Source organism: Saccostrea cucullata, unplaced genomic scaffold (genome assembly GCF_032062105.1).
Source record: "Saccostrea cucullata isolate Sc308-1 unplaced genomic scaffold, CSIRO_AGI_Scuc_v1 ctg386, whole genome shotgun sequence".
Classification (NCBI taxonomy): Eukaryota; Metazoa; Mollusca; class Bivalvia; order Ostreida; family Ostreidae; genus Saccostrea; species Saccostrea cuccullata.
This window is the reverse complement of record NW_026928265.1, coordinates 202,820-214,778: the sequence shown is the minus strand read 5'-3', so window position 1 is coordinate 214,778 and position 11,959 is coordinate 202,820. Positions and strand designations below refer to the sequence as shown.

The 11,959-nt window shown below is 33.5% G+C and overlaps 1 pseudogene; it reads left to right on the top strand.

Moving 5' to 3' along the window:
- The first annotated feature begins 78 nt into the window (after positions 1-78).
- LOC134276996 (uncharacterized) lies at positions 79-1,382 on the top strand (annotated as a pseudogene).
- Positions 1,383-11,959: the final 10,577 nt, after the last annotated feature.

The following is an 11,959-nucleotide window of genomic DNA, read 5'->3' as shown; positions in this document are numbered from 1 at the left end:
TATCTCGGTTATTATTAAGTAAACATGTATCATATAATTATGTCCGAATCTAAAAAAATAAAATGATCCAGTGAAATTATTATAGAATTTTATACACCCGTCTTAAGATGCGATGTAAAATTTTTACTCTTTCAGCATGACTTCCATAATATTTTCAGATCTGAGGAAAAAGATCCTAGCTGCATTCAAACAGAAGGATTGTGAGAATCTTGCCAAATGGATCAAGAGATTGACCAACCACCTGCACTGGGTGGTAGCTTCAACACCTGATGGGAATGGGGTCTTTATGTGGGCGAAGTGGGAGTCTGTGGAGAACCATATCCACAATGTTCATTAGGGCCCCAATGACCTATTGCCATTGTGTTCCAATGACACATTGGGGAGTGATGAGCAGAAAAGAAGTGGATAAAAACAGGTAAAACCTTATGTCAGAATTTATCAATGATCAGTACTATCTCAATTGGTTAATGTCATAACTCACGTGCAAAAGGAAAAATCCTGTGCAGTAAGTGTATGTTTATTTTTTTCCATAAAGGAACAAAAGCCAATGAGAAGATTTGTGACATCATCCTGTCCAATCAGATGAAGAAGGATATACCAAGCTATCCCCACTGCATTAAACATCCTAGATTGGGGCATTCTACAGCACTATTAATCACTTTCCACCAAAGATGGTTTTCTTCTCTTCTTATGCATTTACTGCAGGTATGCTTACAGAGTAACATACATTTTTTCTATAATAATATAGAAAGCTGTGAGAGTTCTGTTACTTTTTGTAATCAGTAAGATTTAAAATGTTATGTAGGTTAATGGTCGCAGCTCTTCATTTTAATGAGAACTCTTCAAGACTGCAGACAGTTACAAAGCAGGGAAACCTACACTTCAAGATCAGCTTTCCCAAGTTCAAGCATGGTGAATACAGTGTGTGCATGAAGACTGTAGATTCCACACGTGGTTAGATAACGTTATTGAAGCACATCAATTTAAATGTATTAAAAGAAAAAATTTTTGAAGTCTCTGAGGGACATGATAAAAAAATTACCCTATCCCCCAAAAAACCAAACGAAGAAACTGATATGTTGAATGATTTTTTTTCAATGATGCTTTGCATTTATCAAAAGAGATTGCAGCCTCATATAAGTATACTTTTTAAATATTGTCTATGCATTCCAGGGTATGCATCTGCTTTGATCATGTTGATGAGCGAGACACTTCGACATGTTGAGGCATTGTCCAGTTCTCCAGCACAGTCTGCTCCACCTGCGCTCTGCTTAACTCGGTTACAATCACCTCTTCTGTGTACTGATTTTCTTTACCCTAAAAAGGATGAAACAGTGTTTGATTTTCAGTCATGGTTCGGCTGGAAAGAAACATCTGTATGAGCCCTTGTATACATAGAACTGTAAAATTCATTCACTCTATTACTCATGTAGTAGTTTTCCAGCATACATAGAACTGTAAAAATCATTTACTATATAATAATGTTTTAGTTTGCCATAGTCTGTAAACAGTAGTGTATTAATAGTTTCATAGTTAGTATTTACTTATAAATTTTCAAGTAGTAAAAAATTGGGAACCAAGAAGCAGGGTCCCAGTCCGTTCCTGGGTGCAAAAAAATTGTACTCAAGATATTTTTGTAGCAGATGCTTTTCGAATTTCATTGTAAATACGTTCATATTGCTTATGTTTTGTTAATTTTTTGAAACTGCTTTTCTCTTGTATTGTATGGCTGCATTTATGTTTTCTTTTTATGTGTTGTGTGAGGAGCAAGATTGTTTCTGTATTCTGTTGAAACATTACTCATTTACAAAATCTATGCCATGTAAACTTTATATTTATTGTATTTTATCTGTAAATTTGATAGTAAAATTTGATCATATGGCTTACTCATTCAGGGTCTATGGATCCCCAATTCTCTTTAGAACTGAAGGAATTTTGAATCTTTTTTAACTGCACAAGAGGTTAGAGGGACACGAACACTCTTTTCCAGGTAGCCCCAACACCAACAAACAAGCTGACGATAAGCTATATATCTGTTTCTTCTGTAATAAGAGAAAATCATGTTTATTATGAACTTGTGTGATAAAATAAAGGACCATCCTTGTACCTCGTTTTACTCAATTCTTTGTTAAGTATTTTAATGTCCTTGCTTTTACTTTTGAAAATTAACAACCAGTATCAAAACTCAATAAAAACACAAATTTTCTATAGAATGTGCGTCATTTTTCATGGACAATTTATCATAATTTGAAAGTTTTGGACAGAATTTATCCAAACCGGAAGTGACCTTGATCTTCGTTTAATGCCAAAATATTAAGTCACACCAGGTTAAAAGAGTGTGAAATTGTCCTCAAACATTCTTAAAGACATGAAAACAAACAATTTCAATCGTACGAAAAGATAACAAATCGATGCTCGTGACAGTATTATATCAGCTCAAGCATTCTGAATCATCCTTAAAGCGGTGTTCGTACGTGCTTAACACCATAGGATATTGACCAAAAGGCATCTGTGTGGTGATACACTGTCAAATTCCCGGATCTGAATATCATTTAACACATTTTGAATTTTTTAAAGGAATGTCAAGCCCCCCCCCTTCCACAAAATGTCAACGATTTGGAAAGATGTATGCAGTAGCAGGTGTGGCAGCAGATAGGTCAATTAAATTCGGGAGTACATGGTATCCAAAAGTGAAGATTATCTTGTAGTAATTAAAGCAAGTGGTGGTCATACTTTATAGTGAATTTTTTGTGTGAATTTTCTTGTTGATGGTACAACATTTCCTTGACACTTTGGTTTAAAAATCTGAAGAGATACTTCCATGAAATTTACGCATTTTCGAGCTTAAATATGCATCATAAACCATGAATTAAATATTTTTTTTAGTCTCCGCATCTGTTCTTAAAAACTTAAAAAGATGTTAAGTGAACACTCAGAAGTTTGGTTCAATACAGTTATTTTAACTAACTTGTGGTAGTCTTTGTGATTTTCTTCAAACTATATATTCAACTGCTTTACTTCATGTTAGGAAAAAAATTGTGAAAATTCAATTGAATGTCTTACTGTTCAATGGTCTTTTGCAATTCCCCATACTGGGAACGATACTGGTAGTAGGTTGTCTCCAAGACGTATATGTCAAGACAAACGGATCGGAATCCAGGGGCTCTTCTGTGATGCAAGGCAATTCTTTCTAAAAAGATGTTCTCTTTTCATTTATCCTGGCAATTTCATTGTAGCATTTACTTTCTCTAAGTATGGGTTTTGGAGTACAGAATTGGAGTGCACCTACAATATTCAAACATACTTGGGAATATATGGAAAATACATTAGACATAACGATGATTGTTATTAAATAAATTTTAAAAAATACACTAGAACTGTAGTCCCATAGTGCTAAATGTAGATGATGTGCCTTGCGTTTTTGGATTGTTTTCTGATACTGTATAAGAGGGAAACCATTTCTTTTTATCATTGCAAGAGGTTCTGACAAATCCTCACCGAATAGAAACGTTTGCAAGCTACAGACAAGTAGTACACACTAGTCTTAGGGATGTATGTAAACACTAACAGTGTTCTCCATGAGCTGTTTTACTGTGTTGCTTTCGACACAGTAAAATTTTCTCCGACACAGTAACGATTCAAATTTTATGCATGCGACAAAGTAAAATTTTGCCGACACAGAAAGATCTGTGATAATTAGAAATTCAAAACACACAAATTCTCTCTAACTGAAACTTTAATCAAACAAGTATATCGTCTTTCAATTCCAAAAGTTACAGCACTTAATTACTAGGGGTTCACCTTGCATTAGCAATTATCTCCTAGACCCTCATTGAACTTCACGCATGATGGAACAAAGACAAACACACTTCCATGTAACGGTTAATTGGTAGTTGCAATAACATACATTGTATTATTCAAAAAATATCTAAAATATGTCTTTTCTATAGAGCCATAGCTTAAGAATTATTTTAGCTCTCTAAGTCAGACATAACATCGTACCAATGTCATTTTATTGATATAAATAAATTGCTTAAAATTTTTAACATATTCAAGGAACTCTTGAAATATGTTACTGTTCTGAAGTTTCTTTTTTTGTAATGCGATAACTAGATCAAGAAAACTGATAAATAATCACGGCAAATTTACTTTCAAAAATGTTAAGTAGTTCGACAGTATCGGTCAGCATTTTCTCTGCTTTTCAGAACTTGTTTGTACGTTTATCAATGTGTACGACCATACCATTTCAACTTTATTTGTGTAACGAATAAGAGGTTTTTAAATAAGTGTGTGAATATATTCTTTTGTATTTTCATGAATAGTGATTCACTTGCGAATTTGATCGCGAAAATACCGCAAAATATTAGTTCTTTGCGTAAACTCTGCAACACAGTAACATTTAAAATGATGGAGAACCCTGACTAAGTTATTTCCTTGAAATGAAAACAATTATCAAGATTGGATACGTAAGGGATAAATAACGAGATGGTGTTGAATAATTAAGAGAAAAAATTCTCTCCGAGTGCCTGTCACAATATTGTAGATATTGCTCCAAATGCGCTTCCATACATATTTGAGTGTTTTACTTGCACGCATCGATGGTCACTAAATTGTAGCATACAGAGCTTCGGCATCGGTTGGAAAACCTGTTTGTCAAGTTTAATGATATTTTTAGTCACTTATGGGTTTTGGCTAGGTTTGTCCGATAAGTTCTGGACACCAAACTGTGTGGACGTTGTTAAATTGTGACATACTTAGTGGAGTGGGCGGCTCCCATGATGTGTGAAATTGGGATGCATTTCTTAGTTATACTGGTACCTGTGTGGACCATTTGAAACATGAGTGGAAGATTTAATCCTGTGTGGACTGTTTGAAATTTGAGCATTTTGTTTTTGCATGTATAAGGGTGTGAGTGACTACAATCCAGTAAGTGTTATTTTTCTGGGTATATTTTTTAGAAGTTTGTGTTAACGAGGTTATTTGCTTGTTGTATACATTTTTGTCGCTACAGGATGTAAATTACCTGGTTTATAGATTTAAATACTTGAATACCAGCTTTGTTTCGGAAGACCATATTTGTAATATAGTTTTTGTCGTATGTATACCTTAATCGTGTTAATGAGAATTTATTATGCTAAATTGATAAGGTCATTTTATGTGGTTGTTTAATATTTTAAATAAGTGACCTTTTTATTGGTACATAGCCTACCCTGATTTTTTACTAACTTTCCGAGTCTGATGACATTTTGTTTAAAGAACCTAGTACAATTAAAGGTAATTGTGACATTTTGATGGGAGCGGTGGGATGACTCTTTGTTCAATCAAGTGATTATATTTATTGTCTCAGTTGTTATAATTTATATTCTGTATAGTTTGTTTTTTTTCATCAGAGATGTTTTCCTCTGTTACCTTCACCTTTGATGTAACTTTTACGCTGATGCTTTGGTTTTTTTTTTCATGTTGTATAAGTGTGTGCACCTGTGTTGAGGTAATTTTGTTAGTGCTCACTCTATTATTTATCATGGAGTTTGTTCAATTAGGAGAAAGATTAGGATTAATAGGTGAAGATTTAAGAGAATTTGTAGATTAGGAGGAGAAAGAGACATTTGAGAGAGATAAAAGAGCAGTAGAAAGAGAAGCGAGAAAGTTAGAGTTAGAGTTAGTTAGAAACGATTAAGAGAGAGATTGAGTTGCAAAATTATAGAAATAAAAAAAAAAACAAATGCTGTTGATGCTGAGACAATGGGTCAGTTTTCAAACTCTCGTGCTAAACTTCCAAAGCTACCTGTATTTGAAAAGAGTAAAGACTGTATTGATTCCTACTTGCAGACATTTGAACGATTTGCAGCTAACACAAAGTGGGAGGAGTCTATTTGGGCCATCAATCTCAGCGCCTTGTTAAAGGGTAAAGCTCTTGAAGTTTACTCAAGGTTACCGGCATCTGAAGCTTTGAACTACAGAACATTGAAGCAGGCACTACTTAAGCGATTCCAGTTGACAGATGAGGGTTTTCATTCGAAGTTCCGTACTTCAGAACCAGACCAAGTTGAGAGTGCATTGCTATTTTTTGCATGCATTGATAACTATGTTGAAAAGTGGTTGCAGTCATTGACATTGATACTCCTTTCTATGTAGGCAAGGTAAATGCATTATGTATGGAAGAACCAGTGTATGATCTCATTATAGGAAATGTAGAGGGCGTAAGAAACCATTCTGATCCAGATCCACTGTGGCAAAGAAGAGAAGATAGAGAAACCCACTTACTTAAAGCCGTGCAGACCAGAAGTCAGAAAGTAAGAGAATAAAAACGTATGAAGAAACTTAATGTCAAAGATTCGATAGATATTGATGTCAATGTGGGTAAAATGAAAGAATTACAGACGACTGGTGAATCCTTGAGTGCCTACGGAAATCTTGCAAAGTGTGGTAAGAAGAAACATTTTGGTGATGGTATCGTTTCTTGGTTTTCTGTGGAAAAAAGACTGTTATACAGACATTTACAGTCTTCAAAGGTCAGTGACAATAAAAACATTCCAACAACTTATTATTCCTGAAACTCTTAGACACAAGGTGATGACCATCGCGCACGGCAGTATTGTGGGAGGACACTAAGAGACGAAGAAGACAGTAGACAGCATATCATCAAGCTTCTACTGGCAGGGGTTTCAAGGTGATGTCAAAATATATTGTCATTCCTGTGATGTATGTCAACGGACCTTTCCAAAAGGAAAAGTGACAAAAGTTCCATTGGAAAAGTTGATCGACACTTTGATCGAGAGAGTAGTAGTTGATGTGGTAGGTCTTATGGCACCAGTTACTGAAAAAGGTAACCGATACATTTTAACTGTTGTTGATTATAGCACCATATATCAAGAAGCGATTCCTTTGAAGAAGGCCCGAGCTCAAGGAGGGGATGTTTTCTCTAAACTATTCAACACTATCGAGTTATTTAGCTTAATTAAGAAATTCCCTACTTTGGGCCTCAAAGAAACATTAACCCATTCAAATATCCAACTTGCTGTAATACAATAGGATGTAGCCCATTTAAATATTCAACCGTAACAGAAACAAATAGCCTAATCGAACACCCCTTTTATTCTTGGACTAGTGAGCATGAAACTACATGGTGCTGATATCATTTCTACCCTTTTCATTGTACTGAACAGTCATGAAATCATACGAAGAATATTTTAAAATCCAAAGTAAACAAGAGAGGTGTAGAAAGTGTTATGAATATCTTTGAACTGAAAGCTGAAGAAAACCACAGAATTTTGATAAAAGGTTGGGAATCTGTCGTTAAATATTTTAAGATGATTGTTGAGATTAAGTGATAGATTCTTATAAAGCTCCATTCTAATGCAATAGTTTTGTAAAACACATTTTGATTGGTTTATACATTGATATTTGAAACAGTTAAACAAGCATTAACGATCATGAAAGCTTTTTCATTGTGACGTCATAATAGAGCGACGCAAAAACGCTATGCTCCGTGACGTATTTCAAGAAACAAAATTCATCAAAATAAGACGTAAACAACTAACAAAATGCATGGATTGCATTAGAATGGGAATAACTGATCTTCTAATTTGGTTTTTGGGACCGTTAATTCCCATTGAATTTTATAAACTTGTCAATTATTACTTTTATATAAATCTGAGACAGACAATTGAATATTTTCGAATTTTAATTATTGCACAAATCGTGTCATAGATTTTGAAAAATGATGTAAGGTGGAAATCGGCTTGCATGGCGGTTATGCTTCGAATTCATTAGGCCTAGGAATCTATTTCAAAGGGAATATTTTGTGAAAGGCTACATATGATCAGTGATAGGAATATTATTATTCTTGAAAATTGATAATCGATGCTTCAAAGTCACAAGAAACACGTCAGAAGTTTGAAGATATAAGGTTGGAGGCATTTCGGTCGCCGGAAAGGGATAGATGGATCCGATGGATTAAGACACTTGTCCGAGCCAGTTAGTTTGTAATTTGATAAAAAAAAAAAAAAAACAGTCTACGATTTCAGTACCTAAAGGTATACTTTCGTAAAACACGGATGTAACCACAGATACACTGACAATATTGAACTACAAAAACGCCGAGGTGCTTAGCAACTGTTCATGGCATGATTGCAATGATATTTTCTAAAAGATAAATACATTTATAGTGAGTAGAATTTAACGATGAAATAATAGTTTATCATGAAAATTTCACTAAAAATCTACCCAAAAATAATGATGAACGTTAGAGATTTTGCAGGTGACAAAGGTGCAAAAAAGAAATGAAATATTAGTTTTCTCTATGTACACAGGTTGATTCGATAGCCCCAAAACTGTATGAAATACTTGTTAACATATTTTATAAAATAAGTATCATTTAACTTGCTTATTTTGTTCCTTTTTATACATAAAAAAACAAGTAGAGCAGGTCATTTTATAATTTATGTACCGGTAGATATTATTGCGCCGTGTGATTAGCTCACGCATTGACCTCTGACCTCTGAAAAACTTCATACAGAATGGAAGATATTTTCTCTCTGTATGTTTATATAATGGAGAGATACCACAATGTGTATATCTTACTACATGAGAATGTCTTCATATCAATACAACATATGACTTTCCTGTTCTTGATAAAATGACTTTTGAAAAAAAAAACGTCTTGTTCCTATATATACTAGTATCTTCGGCAGTTCATATTGATCTGAATTTGATTCCCCATTGTTTTCCTCCCTTCGCAAAAGGGGCATGATTTGAACTTTAAATCTTCATTACGTGAGGATGCTTATAAGTCAATATGATTAAACAAAGCTTTTATGTTCTTGGGATTTCTCCTTAATTTTACTAAGTAAAGCTTTGATCCCAAATTGTGCCCCCGCCCTATCCCCGGGGGTTATGATTTGTACAAACTAGAATCTATACTAAGGAGGATGAATTAATATTAATATCACTTATCATGGCTTTGGAGTAATTAAGAAGTAATTTTTTAAAAATGTCCCTATATATTCCATATATATAGGTAAAACTTTATATCGGGCATTGTGGCTCCACCCTACCCCTGGGGGTCATAATTTGAAAGAAAAAAATGGACAAATAACACTAATCAAGGCTTTACAGTACATGAGAAGAAGATTTTGAAACATTTTCCTATGTATTCCTATGTTTAATTTTGATCGGCCATTTTGGCACAACCCTACCTCCGAGGTCATGATTTGAACAGAATTGAATCTACAATACATGATGAAACATGATTTTCATATTTCCTGGCCTAATGGTTCTTTAGAAGAAGGTTTTTAAAAATTTTCCTTATAAATTCCTATGTAAAATTGGGCCATTGTTGCCCAAACTTTAATCCCCTTTACCTAAGGATACTTTGAAGCAAGTTTGTTTCAACTTGGTCCTGTGGTTCTTGAGAAGAAGGTTAAAATTTCTAGAGTTTACAACAACAACGACGACGACAGACAACGGACAAATTTTGATCAGAAAAGCTCACTTAAGCCTTTGGCTCAGGTTAGCTTAAAACCATTCCCTGCATGGTAATGGAATAAACGTCAGTTTCAACAAAAGATGAGAGGTATAAAACTAAAAAGGCACAATCTAGTTACTATCATTTCAATTCAAACGAAATTTAAAATTGGTGGTAGAGTTTCTATACTGAATAATCAGCAAGTGCAGAAGAAGAAAATCATTAACAAATCAATCGATTGAAGGATCATGAGTTCAATAAATCATTTACAAATTATCCAGAAAAAAGACTGTAGTTAGCAAATGATCAAAATATCACCCTGACGAAATACTAAATTCAAGAACATTGCTTTCAAATAACCTCGAAGAAACAGGTAATTTTCAACAGACCATGAAGAAATCAATGAAGCAATTTTTATGTAAAAGAAATCATAAACAAATCAATCTTTCAAAACAAAAATAATATATATATATATATAGATATATATATATTAGGGATGTCAAATCGGTCAATTTTTAGTACTCGGTTACCCGGACTTTTTTCCGATCGAGTACCCGGGTACTCGGTAAAAGTGTAAATAAATATGAACAAGTAAATTGATGAATGTAAAACATTGTAAACACTTGTAGAAATGAAACCACATACTCTGATAGGAGGTTTACACGTAAAATGAATGCATTTCTGTTGTTACAATGATGAGAACTTCGTGCCCGACGAAATTCAATACAACATTTATTTAAGTTCAATTTATTTATCAGATAAACACAAGAAATAAAATCGTAAGTTTTTCATGGTGTTTTTGAAAAAAATTTAATCTGCTCCGTAATTGTAATGAAACTCTTTGTTGCATTTGACGTCAAGGTATATATCAGTCGTACAGTTTGACTTGAACTTGACCAAGTTCTAACAGAGCCGATTTACGATTTTCGTATACTTTTTCGATCCTAGATTTTATAGTATCACGGGACGGTATTTTGTAGTTTGGTGCAACTGCGAACATCATTTTTTTTTAAGCCTTTGCTGTCAACTATTTGTTCATGTATTGGCATGTAATCAAACACAGCGATATCAATAGTCGCACGTGTTATATCATCTGTCTCTATTCCTGAGAATTTACGGCTTCTCGGAGAATTGACAAAATTGTCTAATTTATTTCATCATAACAGACCCTAAAAGATGTTCAGTGAAAACAAATAATAAAAAATTAGGGTAGAAGACAGCTGAAGGTGAGAAAAGTCAGGTAACAGGTGCTTGGTCACGATAATTACTGTATAAACACTGCCATGGGCGATAACAGTCATTTAGAGGAGTAGGAAACCCTAATTACTGTATGTACAAGTGCAATGAGTGTTCTATGTTTTAAAACTTATTGTTTAATGCATAAATAAATAAGCTTAGAGATATTCAAAAATATACATCCGAGTACCCGAGTACCGATTTTAGTATTCGATACCCTGACGTTCGATCGAGTACTCGGTTAACTGGGTACTCGTCGACATCCCTAATATATATATATATATATATATATATATATATATATATATATATATATATATATATATATATATATATATATATATATATATATATATATATATATATATATATATATATATATATATATAATATATATATATAAAGCACTAAAAAACCAACAACACTGTATATCCTAAATGTCGGATCTACTAAGTAGCTACAAGGTCACGGATGGAAATTTATATAAAGCACTAAAATGACCAACGACACGAACAATAAATTGTTCCTGTCGTTGGTCATTTTAGTGCTTATATATATATATATATATATATATATATATATATATATATATATATATATATATATATATATATATATATATATATATATATATATATATATAGTAGTCACTTGGAAAAAATAATTCATTCATGATTTGCCTAATCATCTTTCTGGAGATGATTGGTGGTGTTATATAGATGTACATTTAGGTTTCGGAATTTTCACTTCGCCCCGGAGGGTCAAATGTGGTAAAAAAAAACGACGTTTGATGCAAAAAAGTCCCGTCTTCCCTGAACTCTTCCAACATTTTACTCTGTAACCATCTTTTGGAAGATGGTTGGTAGTGTCATGTAGATGTGCAGTAAGGCTTCTGAATTTTCATTTTGTCCCACCGGGAGGGGGGTCAAATGGGGGTCAAAAATAATGTTTGTTATGCAAAATGCCCTGTCTTTCCTTAGTTCCTCCTACATTTTACGCAATGGCGTAATCATTGCCAGAGTTAAATAATTTGAAAGTTATGTCAATATCACTGTCAAGGGGTAAAAAAAAATAGTATTTCGGGAAACATCTTGTTATGTGTAATGTACACATCAAATGTGAATGTCATATCTCTTCGTAATCAAAAGTTATAAGGAAATACATTTTGATAAGTAAGTTAAATTTCAATGTCATGGTCACAGAGTCAAAAGTCATGATCCATTAGGAAAGGTCTTATCACAGGCAACATGCATAAAT